Source organism: Colias eurytheme, chromosome 32 (assembly GCF_061535395.1).
Source record: "Colias eurytheme isolate Ceu_HAF_F1 chromosome 32, ilColEury1 Martin Lab GWU primary, whole genome shotgun sequence".
Classification (NCBI taxonomy): domain Eukaryota; kingdom Metazoa; phylum Arthropoda; class Insecta; order Lepidoptera; family Pieridae; genus Colias; species Colias eurytheme.
The window spans coordinates 102828-124225 of NC_143011.1; positions in this window are offsets into that span (position 1 = coordinate 102828).

A 21398-nucleotide genomic window follows, 5' to 3' on the forward strand; every position below is an offset into this window, starting at 1 on the left:
CCACCCAACTCGCACCGTTTCCGCGGGCCGTTGGATTTTCCATTGTATGAAAGTCGGAAACGGGGGCCCGGAGCCACTCGAACTGGGCACCGATCGATTCGCCGGCTCGAACAGAGCACGTGTGCCAAATTTGAGACGTAAGGATTCATAAACGGCGATTTTGGCAAAGTACGGCGGCCATCTTGTTTTCGCGAAAATCGCCATTTTTCCACCCCCCCTGGTAATCGCCACCAGTTCCGAGCATTTTTTGTTCAGACACCCCCCTCAAGGTACCACCGTTTTTGCGCACCTCCAGGGGTCCACTCGGTTTTCGAAGATGATCGAGATCGCTATATTTTTCCTCTGGTCACTCGGCGCACCTCTACACAATCACATAATTATCCCCCCCACTTTCCCCGTAGTTTCCGAGAAAAGCGATGTCAATCAGTCAGTCAGTGAGTGGTAGTGTAGCTTTATATATATATGACTAGCTGGTGCGTTGTGCGCGGGCTGCAAGCAGCCCGCGAGCCCCTTTTGCCCCTGGGTTGAAGCAATAGGGCAGTCATTAGAAAATGTGTTAGAATTCCAAGTTAATTTGTAATTTTCTGCTAACAGCAATTCCACAGTCAATCGGAAGTGCTTATAAATTCCCACTTAAAAAAATTTCTATTCTGGAATGCTGTCGACCTTCGAGGGTGCGTGGTGCGCGGGCTGCAAGCAGCCCGCGAGCCTCTTTTGCCTCTGGGTTGAAGCAATAGGGCAGTCATTTGAAAATGCATTCGAATTTCCTGTCCATTTGTTACATCTGCTAACAGCGATTCTACAGTCAGTCGGTAATGCTTATAAATTCTCCATTCAAGTATTTTCCACTTCGGGAGGCTGCCCACCTTCGAGGGTGCGTGGTGCGCGGGCTGCAAGCAGCCCGCGAAGCATCACAGGGCCGAAATCTTCAGTCAGTTGAAAATGCATAAAAATTCCCCGTCAATTTGTTAATTAATATCTGCTAACAGTGATTCCACAGTCAATCGGAAGTGCTTATAAATTTCCCATTCAAATATTTTCTATTCCGGGGGGCTGTCTACCTTCGAGGGTGCGTGGTGCGCGAGCTGCAAGCAGCTCGCGGCTCATCCCAGGGCAGAAATCTTCAGTCATTTGAAAATGCATTTGAATTTCCTGTCCATTTGTTACATCTGCTAACAGCAATTCTACAGTCAGTCGAAACTGTTTATAAATTACTTATTCAAATATTGGTTAAATTCTTGAAACGTGATCCCCGAATTTCATCATTTTGAGGTGTCTAATGGATAGTGGGCAGTGACTTTTCATAATAAACTGTTAAAGAGTTTACTTAACACGCTCGTCGCTTCGCTCCTCGCTACCTATTTGAATATTTACGCCGGCCGCTGACGTGACTTGCTCGCTTCGCTCGCTTGGCTAGTGCGGTAGTTCAAAAGTACCCTAACTCGCTCGTCGCTTCGCTCCTCGCTACTTCTTTGAGTATTTGCGCCGGCCGCTGACGTGACTTGCTCGCTTCGCTCGCTTGGCTAGTGCGGTAGTTCAAAAGTTAACCTAACTGGCTCGTCGCTTCGCTCCTCGCTACTTCTTTGAAAATTTACGCCGGCCGCAGACGTGACTTGCTCGCTTCGCTCGCTTGGCTAGTGCGGTAGTTCAAAAGTACCCTAACTCGCTCGTCGCTTCGCTCCTCGCTACTTCTTTGAGTATTTGCGCCGGCCGCTAACGTGACTTGCTCGCTTCGCTCGCTTGGCTAGTGCGGTAGTTCAAAAGTTAACCTAACTGGCTCGTCGCTTCGCTCCTCGCTACTTCTTTGAATATTTACGCCGGCCGCTGACGTGACTTGCTCGCTTCGCTCGCTTGGCTAGTGCGGTAGTTCAAAAGTTAACCTAACTGGCTCGTCGCTTCGCTCCTCGCTACTTCTTTGAATATTTACGCAGGCCGCTGACGTGACTTGCTCGCTTGGCTAGTGCGGTAGTTCAAAAGTTAACCTAACTCGCTCGTCGCTTCGCTCCTCGCTACCTATTTGAATATTTACGCCAGCCGCTGCCGTGATTCGCTCGCTTCGCTCGCTTGGCTCGTGCGGTAGTTCAAAAGTTAATAAATATTTTCTACTCCGGGAGGCTGTCGACCTTTGAGGTTGCGCGGTGCGCGGGCAGCAAGCAGCCCGCGGCGCCGTCTTTTGCCGTTGCTATTCAATAACCCTTCCTACTATGGAAATTTCCATACAAAATTTTCGAAAAAAAAAATTTCGCTTTTTACCAAAAATTTTTATATGCCTGGAAGCGGACCAAGTTTTGAAGCATTTTTTACTTCGGCGACCCCGACCTACCTGCCACCGGTTCAGAGAGCCGTTGAATTTCGTGATGTATGGAAAATGGAAACCAGGGGTCGGAGAGAGATTCTGAGTATGCAGTTTTGTAAATATGGCCGATAAGAGCACAAATGTCAATTTTCAGACCGATCGTGAAATAACCGGCGCCACCATCTTGCCTCGAAAAATTGGCCATTTTTGAAAAAAAAATTGCGTCCAATTTGAAATTTCTCCATTGCCCTGGTAGCGCCCCATCTTCCTGATCATTTTTAAGTTCTACACCCCCCACCTATCTGGCGCCGTTTCGGAGAGCCGTCGAATTTCGCGTTGTATGAAACTCGGAAACCAGCGGTGGAAACTGAATTATGAGTATGCCAACTTAATGTGCGGCTCAATTAAAGCCCCTGTGCCAAGTTTCAGCGCGATCGGACCAGCGATGGCCATTTTAGCATTTGTATGGCGGCGGCCATTTTTTCCGCCATTTTGAATTTTTTTCACTATCTGTGGTAATTGCTCGAGGTCTACTACAAGTTTAGTTTGAGCACCCCAGATGTAGCTGCTACCGTTTGCGCGGGCCGTTGACCGTCTTCGAGAGATGAGGGAAAGTTTAAGATTTCGTATTTTTCTGGATATCCTGGGAGCTGGGCGAGTACGAATGCATCATTGGTGTATTTCTCCGTTGCGCCACCTCGTCTAAATTTACGTTTTTATGTTTGCGCCAAAAATGGAAAAATTCCAAAATCGAGCGTCCTACTACGGCTCCCTGGTAGCGTCCCAGGGTGGTGATCATTTTTAGTTCCGGGACCCCCCACCCAACTTGCACCGTTTCCGTGGGCCGTTGGATTTTCCGTTGTATGAAAGTTGGAAACTGGGGCCCGGAGCCACTCGAACGGGGCACCGATCGATTTGCCGGCTCGAACAGAGCACGTGTGCCAAATTTGAGACGTAAGGATTCATAAACGGCGATTTTGGCAAAGTACGGCGGCCATCTTGTTTTCGCGAAAATCCCCATTTTTCCACCACCCCTGGTAATCGCCACCAGTTCCGAGCATTTTTTGTTCAGACACCCCCCCTCCAGGTGCCACCGTTTCTGCGCACCTCCAGGGGTCCACTCGGTTTTCGAAGGTGATCGAGATCGCTATATTTTTCCTCTGGTCGCTCGGCGCACCTCTACACGATCACGTCGTTATCCCCCCCACTTTCCGCGTAGTTTCCGAGAAAAGCGATGTCAGTGAGTGAGTGAGTGGTAGTGTAGCTTTATATATTATAACTAGCTGGTGCGTTGTGCGCGGGCTGCAAGCAGCCCGCGAGCCCCTTTTGCCCCTGGGTTGAAGCAATAGGGCAGTCATTTGAAAATATATTCGAATTTTCTGTCCATTTGTTACATCTGCTAACAGCGATTCTACAGTCAGTCGGTAATGCTTATAAATTCCCCATTCAAGTATTTTCTGCTCCGGGAGGCTGTCCACCTTCGAGGGAGCATAGTGCGCGGGCTGCAAGCAGCCCGCGAGCCCCTTTTGCCCTTGGGTTGAAGCAATAGGGCAGTCATTTGAAAATGCATCAAAATCCCCCGTCAATTTGTTATTATTTGCCAACAGCGATTCCACAGTCAATCGGAAGTGCTTATAAATTCCCCATTCAAATATTTTCTATTCTAAAATGCTGTCGACCTTCGAGGGCGCGTGGTGCGCGGGCTGCAAGCAGCCCGCGGTACATCCCAGGGACAAAAATCTTCAGTCAATTGAAAATGCATTAAAATTCCCAGCCAATTTGTTATTATCTGCTAACAGCGATTCCACAGTCAATTGGAAGTGCTTATAAATTCCCCATTATAATATTTTCTATTCCGGGAGACTGTCCACCTTCGAGGGTGCGTGGTGCGCGGGCTGCAAGCAGCCCGCGAAGCATCCCAGGGCAGAAATCTTCAGTCAGTTGAAAATGCATAAAAATTCCCCGTCAATTTGTTAATATCTGCTAACAGCGATTCCACAGTCAATCGGAAGTGCTTATAAATTTCCCATTCAAATATTTTCTATTCCGGGGGGCTGTCTACCTTCAAGGGTGCGTGGTGCGCGAGCTGCAAGCAGCTCGCGGCTCATCCCAGGGCAGAAATCTTCAGTCATTTGAAAATGCATTTGAATTTCCTGTCCATTTGTTACATCTGCTAACAGCGATTCTACAGTCAGTCGAAACTGTTTATAAATTACTTATTCAAATATTGGTTAAATTCTTGAAACGTGATCCCCGAATTTCATCATTTTGAGGTGTCTAATCGATAGTGGGCAGTGACTTTTCATAATAAACTGTTAAAGAGTTTACTTAACACGCTCGTCGCTTCGCTCCTCGCTACCTATTTGAATATTTACGCCGGCCGCTGACGTGACTTGCTCGCTTCGCTCGCTTGGCTAGTGCGTTAGTTCAAAAGTAACCTAACTCGCTCGTCGCTTCGCTCCTCGCTACTTCTTTGAGTATTTACGCCGGCCGCTGACGTGACTTGCTCGCTTCGCTCGCTTGGCTAGTGCGGTAGTTCAAAAGTAACCTAACTCGCTCGTCGCTTCGCTCCTCGCTACTTCTTTGAATATTTACGCAGGCCGCTGACGTGACTTGCTCGCTTCGCTCGCTTGGCTAGTGCGGTAGTTCAAAAGTTAACCTAACTCGCTCGTCGCTTCGCTCCTCGCTACCTATTTGAATATTTACGCCGGCCGCTGGCGTGACTTGCTCGCTTCGCTCGCTTGGCTAGTGCGGTAGTTTAAAAGTTAACCTAACTCGCTCGTCGCTTCGCTCCTCGCTACCTATTTGAATATTTACGCCAGCCGCTGCCGTGATTCGCTCGCTTCGCTCGCTTGGCTCGTGCGGTAGTTCAAAAGTTAAGAAATATTTTCTACTCCGGGAGGCTGTCGACCTTTGAGGTTGCGCGGTGCGCGGGCAGCAAGCAGCCCGCGGCGCCGTCTTTTGCCGTTGCTATTCAATAACCCTTCCTACTATGGAAATTTCCATACAAAATTTTCGAAAAAAAAAATTTCGCTTTTTACCAAAAATTTTTATATGCCTGGAAGCGGACCAAGTTTTGAAGCATTTTTACTTCGGCGACCCCGACCTACCTGCCACCGGTTCAGAGAGCCGTTGAATTTCGTGATGTATGGAAAATGGAAACCAGGGGTCGGAGAGAGATTCTGAGTATGCAGTTTTGTAAATATGGCCGATAAGAGCACAAATGTCAATTTTCAGACCGATCGTGAAATAACCGGCGCCACCATCTTGCCTCGAAAAATTGGCCATTTTTGAAAAAAAAATTGCGTCCAATTTGAAATTTCTCCATTGCCCTGGTAGCGCCCCATCTTCCTGATCATTTTTTAGTTCTACACCCCCCGGCTATCTGGCGCCGTTTCGGAGAGCCGTCGAATTTTGCGTTGTATGAAACTCGGAAACCAGCGGTGGAAACTCGATTATGAGTATCACACCTTAATGTGCGGCTCGATTAAAGCCCCTGTGCCAAGTTCCAGCGCGATCGGCCCAGAAATGGCCGTTTTAGAAATTGTATGGCGGCGGCCATTTTTTCCGCCATTTTGAATTTTTTTCACTATCTGTGGTAATTGCTCGAGGTCTACTCCAAGTTTAGTTCTAGCACCCCAGATGTAGCTGCTACCGTTTGCGCGGGCCGTTGACCGTCTTCGCGAGATGAGGGAAAGTTTAAGATTTCGTATTTTTCTGGATATCCTGGGAGCTGGACGAGTACGAATGCAACATTGGTGTATTTCTCCGTTGCGCCACCTCGTCTAAATTTACGTTTTTATGTTTGCGCCAAAAATGGAAAAATTCCAAAATCGAGCGACCCACTATGGCTCCCTGGTAGCGTCCCAGGGTGGTGATCATTTTTAGTTCCGACACCCCCCACCCAACTCGCACCGTTTCCGCGGGCCGTTGGATTTTATGTTGTATGGAAGTCGGAAACGGGGGCCCGGAGCCACTCGAACGGGGCACCGATCGATTCGCCGGCTCGAACAGAGCACGTGTGCCAAATTTGAGACGTAAGGATTCATAAACGGCGATTTTGGAAAAGTACGGCGGCCATCTTGTTTTCGCGAAAATCCCCATTTTTCCACCACCCCTGGTAATCGCCACCAGTTCCGAGCATTTTTTGTTCAGACACCCCCCCTCCAGGTGGCACTGTTTTCGCGCACCTCCAGGAGTCCACTCGGTATTCGAAGATGATCGAGATCGCTATATTTTTCCTCTGGTCACTCGGCGCACCTCTACACGATCACGTTAAAATCCCCCCCACTTTCCACGTAGTTTCCGAGAAAAGCGATGTCAGTCAGTCAGTGAGTGAGTGAGTGGTAGTGTAGCTTTATATATATGTAACTAGCTGGTGCGTTGTGCGCGGGCTGCAAGCAGCCCGCGAGCCCCTTTTGCCCCTGGGTTGAAGCAATAGGGCAGTCATTAGAAAATGTGTTAGAATTCCAAGTCCATTTATAATTTTCTGCGATTCCACAGTCAATCGGAAGTGCTTATAAATTCCCAATTCATAAATTTTATATTCTGGAATGCTGTCGACCTTCGAGGGTGCGTTGTGCGCGGGCTGCAAGCAGCCCGCGAGCCCCTTTTGCCCCTGGGTTGAAGCAATAGGGCAGTCATTTGTAAATGCATTCGAATTTCCTGTACATTTGTTACATCTGCTAACAGCGATTCTACAGTCAGTCGGTAATGCTTATAAATTCCCCATTCAAGTATTTTTTACTCCAGGAGGCTGTCAACCTTCGAAGGTGCTTGGTGCGCGAGCTGCAAGCAGCCCGCGGCGCATCCCAGGGCAGAAATCTTCAGTCATTTGAAAATACATTTAAATTCCCCATCAATTTGTTATTATCTGCTAACAGCGATTCCACAGTCAATCGGAAGTGCTTATAAATTTCCCATTCAAATATTTTCTATTCCGGGAGGCTGTCCACCTTCGAGGATGCGTGGTGCGCGAGCTGCAAGCAGCTCGCGGCTCTCCCAGGGCAGAAATCTTCAGTCATTAGAAAATGCATTCGAATTTCCTGTCCATTTGTTACATCTGCTAACAGCGATTCTACAGTCAGTCGAAACGGCTTGTAAATTACTTATTCAAATATTGGTTAATTTTTTGAAACGTGATCCCCGAATTTCATTTTTTTGAGGTGTCTAATCGATAGCGGTGACTTTTCTTAATAAACTGTTCAAGACAAAAAATGTTGTGTGGTTTTATGAAACCACGGTAAAAGTGAAACTATTCGAACGGTTCCGAACACTGCTTTATACCTACTCGGCAGCCAACCGTCACGCGACATGCGCTACACAGACCAAAAAGTTTGAGACAATGTAATAAAAGTTTTACTTTAATAAAATATGTGTGAAGATGTGTAAGACATATTGAAAACTTCAAGTCTTTTTAGTAGGTAGCGTCGTTTAAAATCAAATTCATTATGCTTTCGGCACTAAAAATATCTAAGTGAAAGCCATAGGACTACAGTCAAAGGGTGTATCGAATTACATATCGTTACACTATAAAAATAACTACTTTAAAAAAACCGGGACAGTAAAAAATAATTAATTACTACATATTATTTAGTTGTGTTATTCACTATATAGGTTTGAAGTCGGTGCCAAGCACTAAACACTTATAAAACTACGCTATTTTTTGATACAAGAACTAAGATTATTTCGATACAAGAACTACCTACTTGCAATTCAATTACATTATTCGCAACACAAAAAATTGGGTATTTTCGATACAAAACCTACACTACTCTTGGTGTACCTAAGTCCTATGCTTATAAAGCGTGAACGATTGGCTCATTCACTCAATAAATGTGTGAAGATGTGTATATTATTACATATTGAAAAGTTCAGTCTTTTTAGTAGCTTCGTTTAAAATCAAATTCATTATGCTTTTGGCACTAAAAATAAGAACCTACTTTTCCGTTTTTGAAGGCGGTTTTTTTTAACGTAGTTTTAATAGTTTTTAACCTACGTAGTTTTTTTTGTTTGAGTGGGAATCGCCCTAAAGTCGCTTCTATTCAAGAGTTTACTTAACATGCTCGTCGCTTCTCTCTTCGCTACCTATGATCATATTTACGCCGGCCGCTGACGTGACTTGCTCGCTTCGCTCGCTTGGCTAGTGCGGTAGTTCAAAAGTAACCTAACTCGCTCGTCGCTTCGCTCCTCGCTACTTCATTGAATATTTACGCAGGCCGCTGACGTGACTTGCTCGCTTCGCTCGCTTGGCTAGTGCGGTAGTTCAAAAGTTAACCTAACTCGCTCGTCGCTTCGCTCCTCGCTACTTCATTGAATATTTACGCAGGCCGCTGACGTGACTTGCTCGCTTCGCTCGCTTGGCTAGTGCGGTAGTTCAAAAGTTAACCTAACTCGCTCGTCGCTTCGCTCTTCGCTACTTCTTTGAATATTTACGCCGGCCGCTGACGTGACTTGCTCGCTTCGCTCGCTTGGCTAGTGCGGTAGTTCAAAAGTAACCTAACTCGCTCGTCGCTTCGCTCCTCGCTACTTCTTTGAATATTTACGCAGGCCGCTGACGTGACTTGCTCGCTTCGCTCGCTTGGCTAGTGCGGTAGTTCAAAAGTTAACCTAACTCGCTCGTCGCTTCGCTCCTCGCTACTTCTTTGAATATTTACGCCGGCCGCTGACGTGACTTGCTCGCTTCGCTCGCTTGGCTAGTGCAGTAGTTCAAAAGTTAACCTAACTCGCTCGTCGCTTCGCTCCTCGCTACTTCTTTGAATATTTACGCCGGCCGCTGACGTGACTTGCTCGCTTCGCTCGCTTGGCTAGTGCGGTAGTTCAAAAGTTAACCTAAATCGCTCGTCGCTTCGCTCCTCGCTACCTATTTGAATATTTACGCCAGCCGCTGCCGTGATTCGCTCGCTTCGCTCGCTTGGCTCGTGCGGTAGTTCAAAAGTTAATAAATATTTTCTACTCCGGGAGGCTGTCGACCTTCGCGGTTGCGCCGTGTGCGGGCAGCAAGCAGCCCGCGGCGACGTCTTTTGCTATTGCTATGCGATTACCCTTCCTACTATGGAAATTTCCATACAAAATTTTCGAAAAAAAAAATTTCGTATTTATCCAAAAAATTTTATGTGCCTGGAAGCGGACCAGGTTTTGAAGCATTTTTTACTTTGGCGACCCCGACCTAAGTGCCACCGGTTCGGAGAGCCGTTGAATTTCGTGATGTATGGAAAATGAAAACCGGGGGTCGGAGAGAAATTCTGAGTATGCAGTTTTGTAAATCTGGCCGATTAGAGCATAGAAGTCAATTTTCAGACCGATCGTAAAGTAACCGGCGCCACCATCTTGCTTTGAAAAATTGGCCATTTTTGAAAAAAAAATTGCGTCCAATTTGAAATTTCTCCATTGCCCTGGTAACGCCCCATCTTCCTGATCATTTTTTAGTTCTACACCCTCCACCTATCTGGCGCCGTTTCGGAGAGCCGTCGAATTTCGCGTTGTATGAAACTCGGAAACCAGCGATGGAAACTCAATAATGAGTATGCCAACGTACTGTGAGGCTCGATTAAAGCCCCTGTGCCAAGTTTCAGCGCGATCGGACCAGCGATAGCCGTTTTAGCATTTGTATGGCGGCGGCCATTTTTTCCGCCATTTTGAATTTTTTTCACTTTCTGTGGTAATTGCTCGAGGCCTACTACACATTTAGTTTGAGCACCCCAGATGTAGCTGCTACCGTTTGCGCGGGCCGTTGACCGTCTCCGCGGGCTGTGAGAAAGTTCAAAATTTCGGATTTTTCTGGATATCCTGGGAGCTGGGCGAGTATGAATGCATCATTGGTGTGTTTCTCCGTTGCGCCACCTCGTCTAAATTTACGTTTTTATGTTTGCGCCAAAAATGGAAAAATTCCAAAATCGAGCGACCTACTATGCGTCCCTGGTAGCGTCCCAGGGTGGTGATCATTTTTAGTTCCGGGACCCCCCACCCTAATCGCACCGTTTCCGCAGGCCGTTGGATTTTACGTTGTATGGAAGTTGGAAACTGGGGCCCGGAGCCACTCGAACGGGGCACCGATCGATTCGCCGGCTCGAACAGAGCACGTGTGCCAAATTTGAGACGTAAGGATTCATAAACGGCGATTTTGGCAAAGTACGGCGGCCATCTTGTTTTCGCGAAAATCGCCATTTTTCCACCACCCCTGGTAATCGCCACCAGTTCCGAGCATTTTTTGTTCAGACACCCCCCCTCCAGGTGGCACCGTTTTCGCGCACCTCCAGGGGTCCACTCGGTATTCGAAGATGATCGAGATCGCTATATTTTTCCTCTGGTCACTCGGCGCACCTCTACACGATCACGTCAAAATCCCCCCCACTTTCCACGTAGTTTCCGAGAAAACCGATGTCAGTCAGTGAGTCAGTGGTAGTGTAGCTTTATATATATATGATATAACTAGCTGGTGCGTTGTGCGCGGGCTGCAAGCAGCCCGCGAGCCCCTTTTGCCCCTGGGTTGAAGCAATAGGGCAGTCATTAGAAAATGCATCAAAATCCCCCGTCAATTTGTTATTATTTGCCAACAGCGATTCCACAGTCAATCGGAAGTGCTTATAAATTCCCAATTCAAATATTTTCTATTTTGAAATGCTGTCGACCTTCGAGGGTGCGTGGTGCGCGGGCTGCAAGCAGCCCGCGAGCCTCTTTTGCCTCTGGGTTGAAGCAATAGGGCAGTCATTTGAAAATGCATTCGAATTTCCTGTCCATTTGTTACATCTGCTAACAGCGATTCTACAGTCAGTCGGTAATGCTTATAAATTCTCCATTCCAGTATTTTCCACTTCGGGAGGCTGCCCACCTTCGAGGGTGCGTGGTGCGCGGGCTGCAAGCAGCCCGCGAAGCATCCCAGGGCAGAAATCTTCAGTCAGTTGAAAATGCATAAAAATTCCCCGTCAATTTGTAAATACCTGCTAACAGCGATTCCACAGTCAATCGGAAGTGCTTATAAATTTCCCATTCAAATATTTTCTATTCCGGGGGGCTGTCTACCTTCGAGGGTGCGTGGTGCGCGAGCTGCAAGCAGCTCGCGGCTCATCCCAGGGCAGAAATCTTCAGTCATTTGAGAATGCATTTGAATTTCCTGTCCATTTGTTACCTGATAACAGCGATTCTACAGTCAGTCGAAACTGTTTATAAATTACTTATTCAAATATTGGTTAAATTCTTGAAACGTGATCCCCGAATTTCATCATTTTGAGGTGTCTAATCGATAGTGGGCAGTGACTTTTCATAATAAACTGTTAAAGAGTTTACTTAACACGCTCGTCGCTTCGCTCCTCGCTACCTATTTGAATATTTACGCCGGCCATTGACGTGACTTGCTCGCTTCGCTCGCTTGGCTAGTGCGTTAGTTCAAAAGTAACCTAACTCGCTCCTCGCTACTTCTTTGAGTATTTACGCCGGCCACTGACGTGACTTGCTCGCTTCGCTCGCTTGGCTAGTGCGGTAGTTCAAAAGTTAACCTAACTGGCTCGTCGCTTCGCTCCTCGCTACTTCTTTGTATATTTACGCCGGCCGCTGACGTGACTTGCTCGCTTCGCTCGCTTGGCTAGTGCAGTAGTTCAAAAGTTAACCTAACTCGCTCGTCGCTTCGCTCCTCGCTTCTTCTTTGAATATTTACGCCGGCTGCTGACGTGACTTGCTCGCTTCGCTCGCTTGGCTAGTGCGGTAGTTCAAAAGTTAACCTAACTCGCTCGTCGCTTCGCTCCTCGCTACCTATTTGAATATTTACGCCAGCCGCTGCCGTGATTCGCTCGCTTCGCTCGCTTGGCTCGTGCGGTAGTTCAAAAGTTAATAAATATTTTCTACTCCGGGAGGCTGTTGACCTTCGAGGTTGCGTGGTGCGCGGGCAGCAAGCAGCCCGCGGCGCCGTCTTTTGCCGTTGCTATTCAATTACCCTTCCTACTATGGAAATTTCCATACAAAATTTTCGAAAAAAAAAATTTCGCTTCTTACCAAAAATTTTTATATGCCTGGAAGCGGACCAGGTTTTGAAGCATTTTTTACTTCGGCGACCCCGACCTACCTGCCACCGGTTCAGAGAGCCGTTGAATTTCGTGATGTATGGAAAATGGAAACCGAGGGTCGGAGAGAAATTCTGAGTATGCAGTTTTGTAAATCTGGCCGATTAGAGAACAGAAATCAATTTTCAGACCGATCATGAAGTAACCGGCGCCACCATCTTGCTTTGAAAAATTGGCCATTTTTGAAAAAAAAATTGCGTCCAATTTTAAATTTCTCCATTGCCCTGGTAGCGCCCCATCTTCCTGATCATTTTTTAGTTCTACACCCCCCACCTATCTGGCGCCGTTTCGGAGAGCCGCCGAATTTCGCGTTGTATGAAACTCAGAAACCAGCGATGGAAACTCGATGATGAGTATTCCAACGTAATGTGAGGCTCGATTAAAGCTCCTGTGCCAAGTTTCAGCTCGATCGGACCAGCGACGGCCATTTTAGCATTTGTATGGCGGCGGCCATTTTTTCCGCCATTTTGAATTTTTTTCACTATCTGTGGTAATTGCTCGAGGTCTACTACAAGTTTAGTTTGAGCACCCCAGATGTAGTTGCTACCGTTTGCGCGGGCCGTTGACCGTCTTCGCGAGATGAGGGAAAGTTTAAGATTTCGTATTTTTCTGGATATCCTGGGAGCTGGGCGAGTATGAATGCATCATTGGTGTATTTCTCCGTTGCGCCACCTCGTCTAAATTTACGTTTTTATGTTTGCGCCAAAAATGGAAAAATTCCAAAATCGAGCGTCCCACTACGGCTCCCTGGTAGCGTCCCAGGGTGGTGATCATTTTTAGTTCCGGGACCCCCCACTCAACTCGCACCGTTTCCGCGGGCCGTTGGATTTTACGTTGTATGGAAGTTGGAAACTGGGGCCCGGAGCCACTCGAACGGGGCACCGATAGATTGGCCGGCTCGAACAGAGCACGTGTGCCAAATTTGAGACGTAAGGATTCATAAACGGCGATTTTGGCAAAGTACGGCGGCCATCTTGTTTTCGCGAAAATCGCCATTTTTCCACCACCCCTGGTAATCGCCACCAGTTCCGAGCATTTTTTGTTCAGACACCCCCCCTCCAGGTATCACAGTTTTTGCGCACCTCCAGGGGTCCACTCGGTTTTCGAAGATGATCGAGATCGCTATATTTTTCCGGTGGTCACTGGGAGCACCTCTACACGATCACGTCGAAATCCCCCCAACTTTCCCCGTAGTTTCCGAGAAACCCGATGTCAGTCAGTCAGTGAGTGGTAGTGTAGCTTTATATATATATGATAATACTAGCTGGTGCGTTGTGCGCGGGCTGCAAGCAGCCCGCGAGCCCCTTTTGCCCCTGGGTTGAAGCAATAGGGCAGTCATTTGAAAATGCATCAAAATCCCCCGTCAATTTGTTATTATTTGCCAACAGCGATTCCACAGTCAATCGGAAGTGTTTATAAATTCCCAATTCAAATATTTTCTATTTTGAAATGCTGTCAACCTTTGAGGGTGCGTGGTGCGCGGGCTGCAAGCAGCCCGCGAGCCTCTTTTGCCTCTGGGTTGAAGCAATAGGGCAGTCATTTGAAAATGTATTCGAATTTCCTGTCCATTTGTTACATCTGCTAACAGCCATTCTACAGTCAGTCGGTTGTGCTTATAAACTCTCCATTCAAGTATTTTCCACTTCGGGAGGCTGCCCACCTTCGAGGGTGCGTGGTGCGCGGGCTGCAAGCAGCCCGCGAAGCATCCCAGCGCAGAAATCTTCAGTCAGTTGAAAATGCATAAAAATTCCCCGTCAATTTGTTAATATCTGCTAACAGCGATTCCACAGTCAATCGGAAGTGCTTATAAATTTCCCATTCAAATATTTTCTATTCCGGGGGGCTGTATACCTTCGAGGGTGCGTGGTGCGCGAGCTGCAAGCAGCTCGCGGCTCATCCCAGGGCAGAAATCTTCAGTCATTTGAAAATGCATTTGAATTTCCTGTCCATTTGTTACATCTGCTAACAGCGATTCTACAGTCAGTCGAAACTGTTTATAAATTACTTATTAAAATATTGGTTAAATTCTTGAAACGTGATCCCCGAATTTCATCATTTTGAGGTGTCTAATCGATAGCGGGCAGTGACTTTTCATAATAAACTGTTAAAGAGTTTACTTAACACGCTCGTCGCTTCGCTCCTCGCTACCTATTTGAATATTTACGCCGGCCGCTGACGTGACTTGCTCGCTTCGCTCGCTTGGCTAGTGCGGTAGTTCAAAAGTAACCTAACTCGCTCGTCGCTTCGCTCCTCGCTACTTCTTTGAGTATTTACGCCGGCCGCTGACGTGACTTGCTCGCTTCGCTCGCTTGGCTAGTGCGGTAGTTCAAAAGTTAACCTAACTGGCTCGTCGCTTCGCTCCTCGCTACTTCTTTGAATATTTACGCCGGCCGCTGACGTGACTTGCTCGCTTCGCTCGCTTGGCTAGTGCAGTAGTTCAAAAGTTAACCTAACTCGCTCGTCGCTTCGCTCCTCGCTACTTCTTTGAATATTTACGCCGGCCGCTGACGTAACTTGCTCGCTTCGCTCGCTTGGCTAGTGCGGTAGTTCAAAAGTTAACCTAACTCGCTCGTCGCTTCGCTCCTCGCTACCAATTTGAATATTTACGCCAGCCGCTGCCGTGATTCGCTCGCTTCGCTCGCTTGGCTCGTGCGGTAGTTCAAAAGTTAATAAATATTTTCTACTCCGGGAGGCTGTCGACCTTCGAGGTTGCGCGGTGCGCGGGCAGCAAGCAGCCCGCGGTGCCGTCTTTTGCCGTTGCTATTCAATTACCCTTCCTACTATGGAAATTTCCATACAAAATTTTCGAAAAAAAAAATTTCGCTTTTTACCAAAAATTTTTATATGCCTGGAAGCGGACCAGGTTTTGAAGCATTTTTTGCTTGGGCCACCCCGACCTACCTGCCACCGGTTCAGAGAGCCGTTGAATTTCGTGATGTATGGAAAATGGAAACCGAGGGTCGGAGAAAAATTCTGAGTATGCAGTTTTGTAAATCTGGCTGATTAGAGCACAGAAATCAATTTTTAGACCGATCGTAAAGTAACCGGCGCCACCATCTTGCTTTGAAAAATTGGCCATTTTTGAAAAAAAAATTGCGTCCAATTTGAAATTTCTCGATTGCACTGGTAGCGCCCCATGTTTCTAATCATTTTTTAGTTCTACACCCCCCACCCATCTGGCGCCGTTTCGGAGAGCCGTCGAATTTCGCGTTGTATGAAACTCGGAAACCAGCAGTGAAAACTCGATTATGAGTATGCCAACTTAATGTGCGGCTTGATTAAAGCCCCTGTGCCAAGTTTCAGCGCGATCGGACCAGCGATGGCCATTTTAGCATTTGTATGGCGGCGGCCATTTTTTCCGCCATTTTGAATTTTTTTCACTTTCTGTGGTAATTGCTCGAGGTCTACTCCAAGTTTAGTTTGAGCACCCCAGATGTAGCTGCTACCGTTTGCGCGGGCCATTGACCGTCTCCGCGGGCTGTGAGAAAGTTCAAAATTTCGGATTTTTCTGGATATCCTGGGAGCTGGGCGAGTACGAATGCAACATTGGTGTATTTCTCCGTTGCGCCACCTCGTCTAAATTTACGTTTTTATGTTTGCGCCAAAAATGGAAAAATTCCAAAATCGAGCGACCCACTATGGCTCCCTGGTAGCGTCCCAGGGTGGTGATCATTTTTAGTTCCGGGACCCCCCACCCAACTCGCACCGTTTCCGCGGGCCGTTGGATTTTCCATTGTATGAAAGTCGGAAACGGGGGCCCGGAGCCACTCGAACTGGGCACCGATCGATTCGCCGGCTCGAACAGAGCACGTGTGCCAAATTTGAGACGTAAGGATTCATAAACGGCGATTTTGGCAAAGTACGGCGGCCATCTTGTTTTCGCGAAAATCGCCATTTTTCCACCCCCCCTGGTAATCGCCACCAGTTCCGAGCATTTTTTGTTCAGACACCCCCCTCAAGGTACCACCGTTTTTGCGCACCTCCAGGGGTCCACTCGGTTTTCGAAGATGATCGAGATCGCTATATTTTTCCTCTGGTCACTCGGCGCACCTCTACACAATCACATAATTATCCCCCCCACTTTCCCCGTAGTTTCCGAGAAAAGCGATGTCAATCAGTCAGTCAGTGAGTGGTAGTGTAGCTTTATATATATATGACTAGCTGGTGCGTTGTGCGCGGGCTGCAAGCAGCCCGCGAGCTTCCGTGTGCTCCAAGAGTTTTAACAAACGATGTTGTTTTTTTTATCTATAATTATTCTAGCTATCATCAGCTCTTGGACTATAGCAATATAATTTCTAATTTTTATTTTGTCAGAAAAAAAAGTCCAAGACAACACTTACTCAATTAAACAAACAAGTACTTAATCGCAATTCATCGTTTCATAATCATAAAAAAAATATATATATAACTATATAGGGTATATTATGACAAAAAACGCTAAGAGATCATTGATGTAAAAAAAATACACCGAAATTGTATGTTTTTTCTATTATAATCATTATACAATTATACATGTTTCAACAACAGAATGTAATTGGCAATGTAATTTGTGTATTTTTGTTGTATAGTACATACTTATAGTTGTACCAACTAAAAAGAAAATAGCAAACTGACACATTTTTTAAGTTAAATATATGTAATACCTGTATATTTATACTGTGTTACATCAATCTTTAATATTGTTATTATGATATATTATATATTGAAGAATAATAATTGAAAAAATAATGTTTAAAAATCTTACACCACCATACTTCATAATTTGATCGATATTCATTAATCATATATGTACTACCCTATTTTTCTTATTTAATTAAAAGTATAAAAAAGCGAAATATAAGAAAAAATAAATAAATCAATGCTCAGTTTTCGAGCAGCCTAGTCTCTTAGATCCCAGCCGATAAATTACTTGTCTTTAAATACATATTATATATTAAACATTATAATACAAAATTTAAATATCACTAATTTCTCTTTCAGTTTTGAACGACTTCGATAATATAGAAAGTGATTGTTTTTAACAGAAGCAATAATGAAAATAGAAGATTGAAATTATTTAATGAAAAAGTGATCTCGGCAAAACGTGTTTTTAAAAGATACAATACAAAATTAGATACCTAAATAATGTGTTTTAATTTCATTGAACATATTCATATACCTACAAATAATGATTACCTCTTGTCTTGTTTAAAAACTAACAAAAAACTGAATTATATAAACAAGTACTCCTGTGGAGTGTAGCTGATATTAAAATTAAATGTTAAGTAGGTAGGTAGTTCGTTATGTAAAACCTCGAAATAATAGTTTGTTATCGTTATTTTTTCTTATCTAGTTACATTAAATTGACTTTGTTGATTTTTAATTGAAGTTGTTTTCTCAATATTTCTAGTCCCTTAGGTATTTTAGTAATTTAGCTGCAAGCCAATAATTTAAATAGTAGTTGGGACCATTAATATTACTTAGTTAAAAATCTTAAAATTTTCGTTTGTCAATATCATTCATCAGTGTTTTTTTTTTTAATTCTATCATTTTATAATCCTCGTAGTGCCTTATTTAATTTATGTACCTACTGAATTAGGTGTTAGGAAGATATACCTAAGTTTATTATAAAAAAATAAAAATATAGTTATTTATATCAAACTCAAACTCAAACTCAAACTCATTTATTTGGCACCAATTTTTACAAAAATAATGCAATTAAATAAAAAAATGAACAAAAAGAAGAAATACAAAATAAAATTAAAATTAAAAAAATAAATAAAGTTAGTGTGATGCCAAAAGGGTCCCCACGTCAGCAAAAGTTACAGAGTGTTTCTGCAACACTGGTTTTCAGTGAGGACCAGTAATAGGACTTGCGGCTCAAATAACAGAGCACGACTGCCAGTCAATATAGTTACGCATCCACCCCAACCCTCTGTATTAGGTTGAGCAATAGCCTTCCGCTGGCCTCAGCAAGACCACCGGAGAGTTCTTGCAATTTAGCATAAGCGTTGCAGTTATTGAAAAACATTTATTTCGCAATAAGGTATCGATTGTATCATTGCATGTAATTCTGGCATTAACATTTGTGACTCCAAATCGTCCACTTGTTATAGTTAATAATTAAATAAGTTTAATTTTAATTTTATTTTATTTATTTTTAAAAAAAGTCAAATCGCTCCCGCAAAGTTTAACTGGCGCAGCCGGTAGGATAGCCATATAAGGTCTGCATGTCTAGAGGTCTTCAAAATTAGCCCTAGAACATTGCTATAAAGGCCGTGCTATCCTAAAAGAACCGAAAAATAAATTTGTTAAACGACCACGACGAGGAATAATGGGATCGACGATCGGTTGGTGAGTAAAACTTTTTGCCATCCTTTCTGATATATTCCCATATCCTTTTCACGAGAGTGTAATTTTGACTTTTAACTATTTTTAACTGTTATTTTGGGATTGAACGTCTCGCATTATAACGGATCTGATTTTAATATGAAATTCTATTAAATCAGTAATTAGTTATAACTTATGCATAAGAAATATCGTATTTAATTCTAAGAAATTGTCTTGCATAAAACTCTGCACAGACTAATTAACTATAGAGTGTAACTTAATTAAAAGTTTTGAATTAGAAAATTAAATGATTTTTGCATAAATAAATATCAATATTAATTGATTTAATTGATCTCAAAATCGATCGTAATTCAATTAATAATTTTTATATTTTATATGTGATTTTATACCTAACTTCAAGTTTTAATTTTTATAGTAATTGATAACATAATTTTTTTTATTGTGCTATATTTTAAGAATTTTTATTATATTGTGTTTTAAATTGATTTTTGTGTGTGTGATTTTTATAATTCGAAATTATTGTAATTGGTTAAAGACTTCAGAACTTTAATTACTCTGTACTTATTTAACATGGAAAGCGTAAACATAATAACAATTCCGAGTGATATGTTAAAGCTTATTCCTCTTTTTGGTGGAGACAAAAGAATTTTGAATCTATTCTTTCGAAAATGTGAATATATAATTAATAAATTTAGAGGGCATGAAGAGCAGAATATTTACGTTTTACATGCAATAACTAGTAGATTAATAGGCGATGCCGCCGCGTTATTATCCGAGCGCGAAGATATTAACACTTGGCCCGCGCTAAAAGAATTACTGGAACAACATTTTGGCGATCCGCGAACTGAGGATTGCATAAAAATCTCTCTCGAGTCCTGTAAAATAAAATCCGGGGAAAGTTATCTTGAATTTTGTAATAGGATACAGAATATTAGATCGTTACTAATATCGAAGGTTAATTTATCGGTAGATACGGAAATTAAACGCGCGAAAATTGCGATTTATAATCATACAGCCCTGAACGTTTTCTTGTATAATTTGCCCGAAAATATGGTGCGAATTGTTAGACTAAAATCGCCTAATACATTAGAACAGGCTCTAGAAATTGTGTTAGAAGAAGTTAATTTTCACGAACAATATCAGTCGCGCAATCGTACCCATAATTATACAACGGTGCCCCAATTTTTACAAAATCCTCAACAAAGATTTAATTTTGGGACACCAAATGTACCTCAAAAATTTGGTTTTAAATTCACACCCCAACAACCGTTTAATAAAAATTCACAATCTGGTTATAAGCCACCGTTTAATAAAAACCCACAGTTCGGGTATAGGCCTTCATTCAATCAAAATCCACAATTTGGTTATAGACCAACATTAAATCAAAATCCACAATTTGGTTACAGGCCAACATTTAATCAAAACCCACAATTTGGTTATAGGCCTCCTGAAACTTTTGGTATGACGCCACAGAATTTCGGTCAAAGACCTCCTCAAAATAACCGCTTTGAGTCTACTGACGTTTCCATGAGGACGGCACCCCCTCGACCACAAAATATAACTCAGCCAGGTTTTAGAGTGAATGAAACCGACTTACATAATGACAATTCACTATATGATAATTATTACTATGGCTATAATCCTTACGACTATACGAATTATTATGGCTGTAATCCTTACGATACGAATTACGAATACGTCGCGAATGAGATTTATACACCCACTGACGATAATCAAGACGTTAATGTGCTTCCGTCTGATGAAGAAAATTTTCAAACGAAAGCCTCTACAAGGAAAAAATCATAGAATTAAATTGCGATCCAAATCTGAAATTTCCACACAATTATATTCCTGAAACTAATTCCAAATTTATGATTGATACTGGGAAGCAAAATTTTAACGCGGACGCTTTATCTAGAATTAGAGTTAACGCTACGCATTCCGATAATGAAAACGAATCTATGGTTGTTAATATAGGCGATAAAGACAATAGGCCAAGAGCGCGTAACGACTCTAGTACAATTACTATACCAGAACGCGATTCTAGTGAAACGATATCTATTCCCGACTCTGAAACTCTATCGGCGCTAAGTTCTCCTAGAACATGTGACTACCCAGTCAGGTCACCATCTGTAACGTCAAAATCGGATACAGTTCATTCAGCTAATATAGTAGAATCGTCCGGTATACCTATATTACATGAAGCAATAGATACGAAACCAAATCAAATTTTAGTATATACGTGGTTTAAGAACGAAATGCAAGTTCACGACCTTTCACGTGAAAAGCAAAAAGTAAAGGATAGGAGAGGTGGTGAAGATCAAATCAGTCTCCCTTCGGGAAAAATTATATTTGCGAAAGACGTTAATAAGCGAAAAAGCAAGGATAAGCCGCGATTCCACAAAGCTAAGGTTATAGGTCAAGGTTCAAGGAACGTTATATCGATAAAGATTGGTAAAAGGAAGACTATGGTCCCTATTAAAAATGTAAAACGCCTTCCGCGTTGTGGTGTTGGCTGATAGTGATGAAGTCCGCGCTGGCCCTTCAACTACAACTTCTTCAACATAACCCGGGAATTTATCCTGTGAAAGAAGGGCAAGCATATCTCCAAACAGACTATTGGACTATAATTAAGGTTTTAAATTTAGATAAGATAAATGATGATTTAAATTTTATTATTAGCAAATACAGAGAATTCGATAGTTTAATTAATAAGA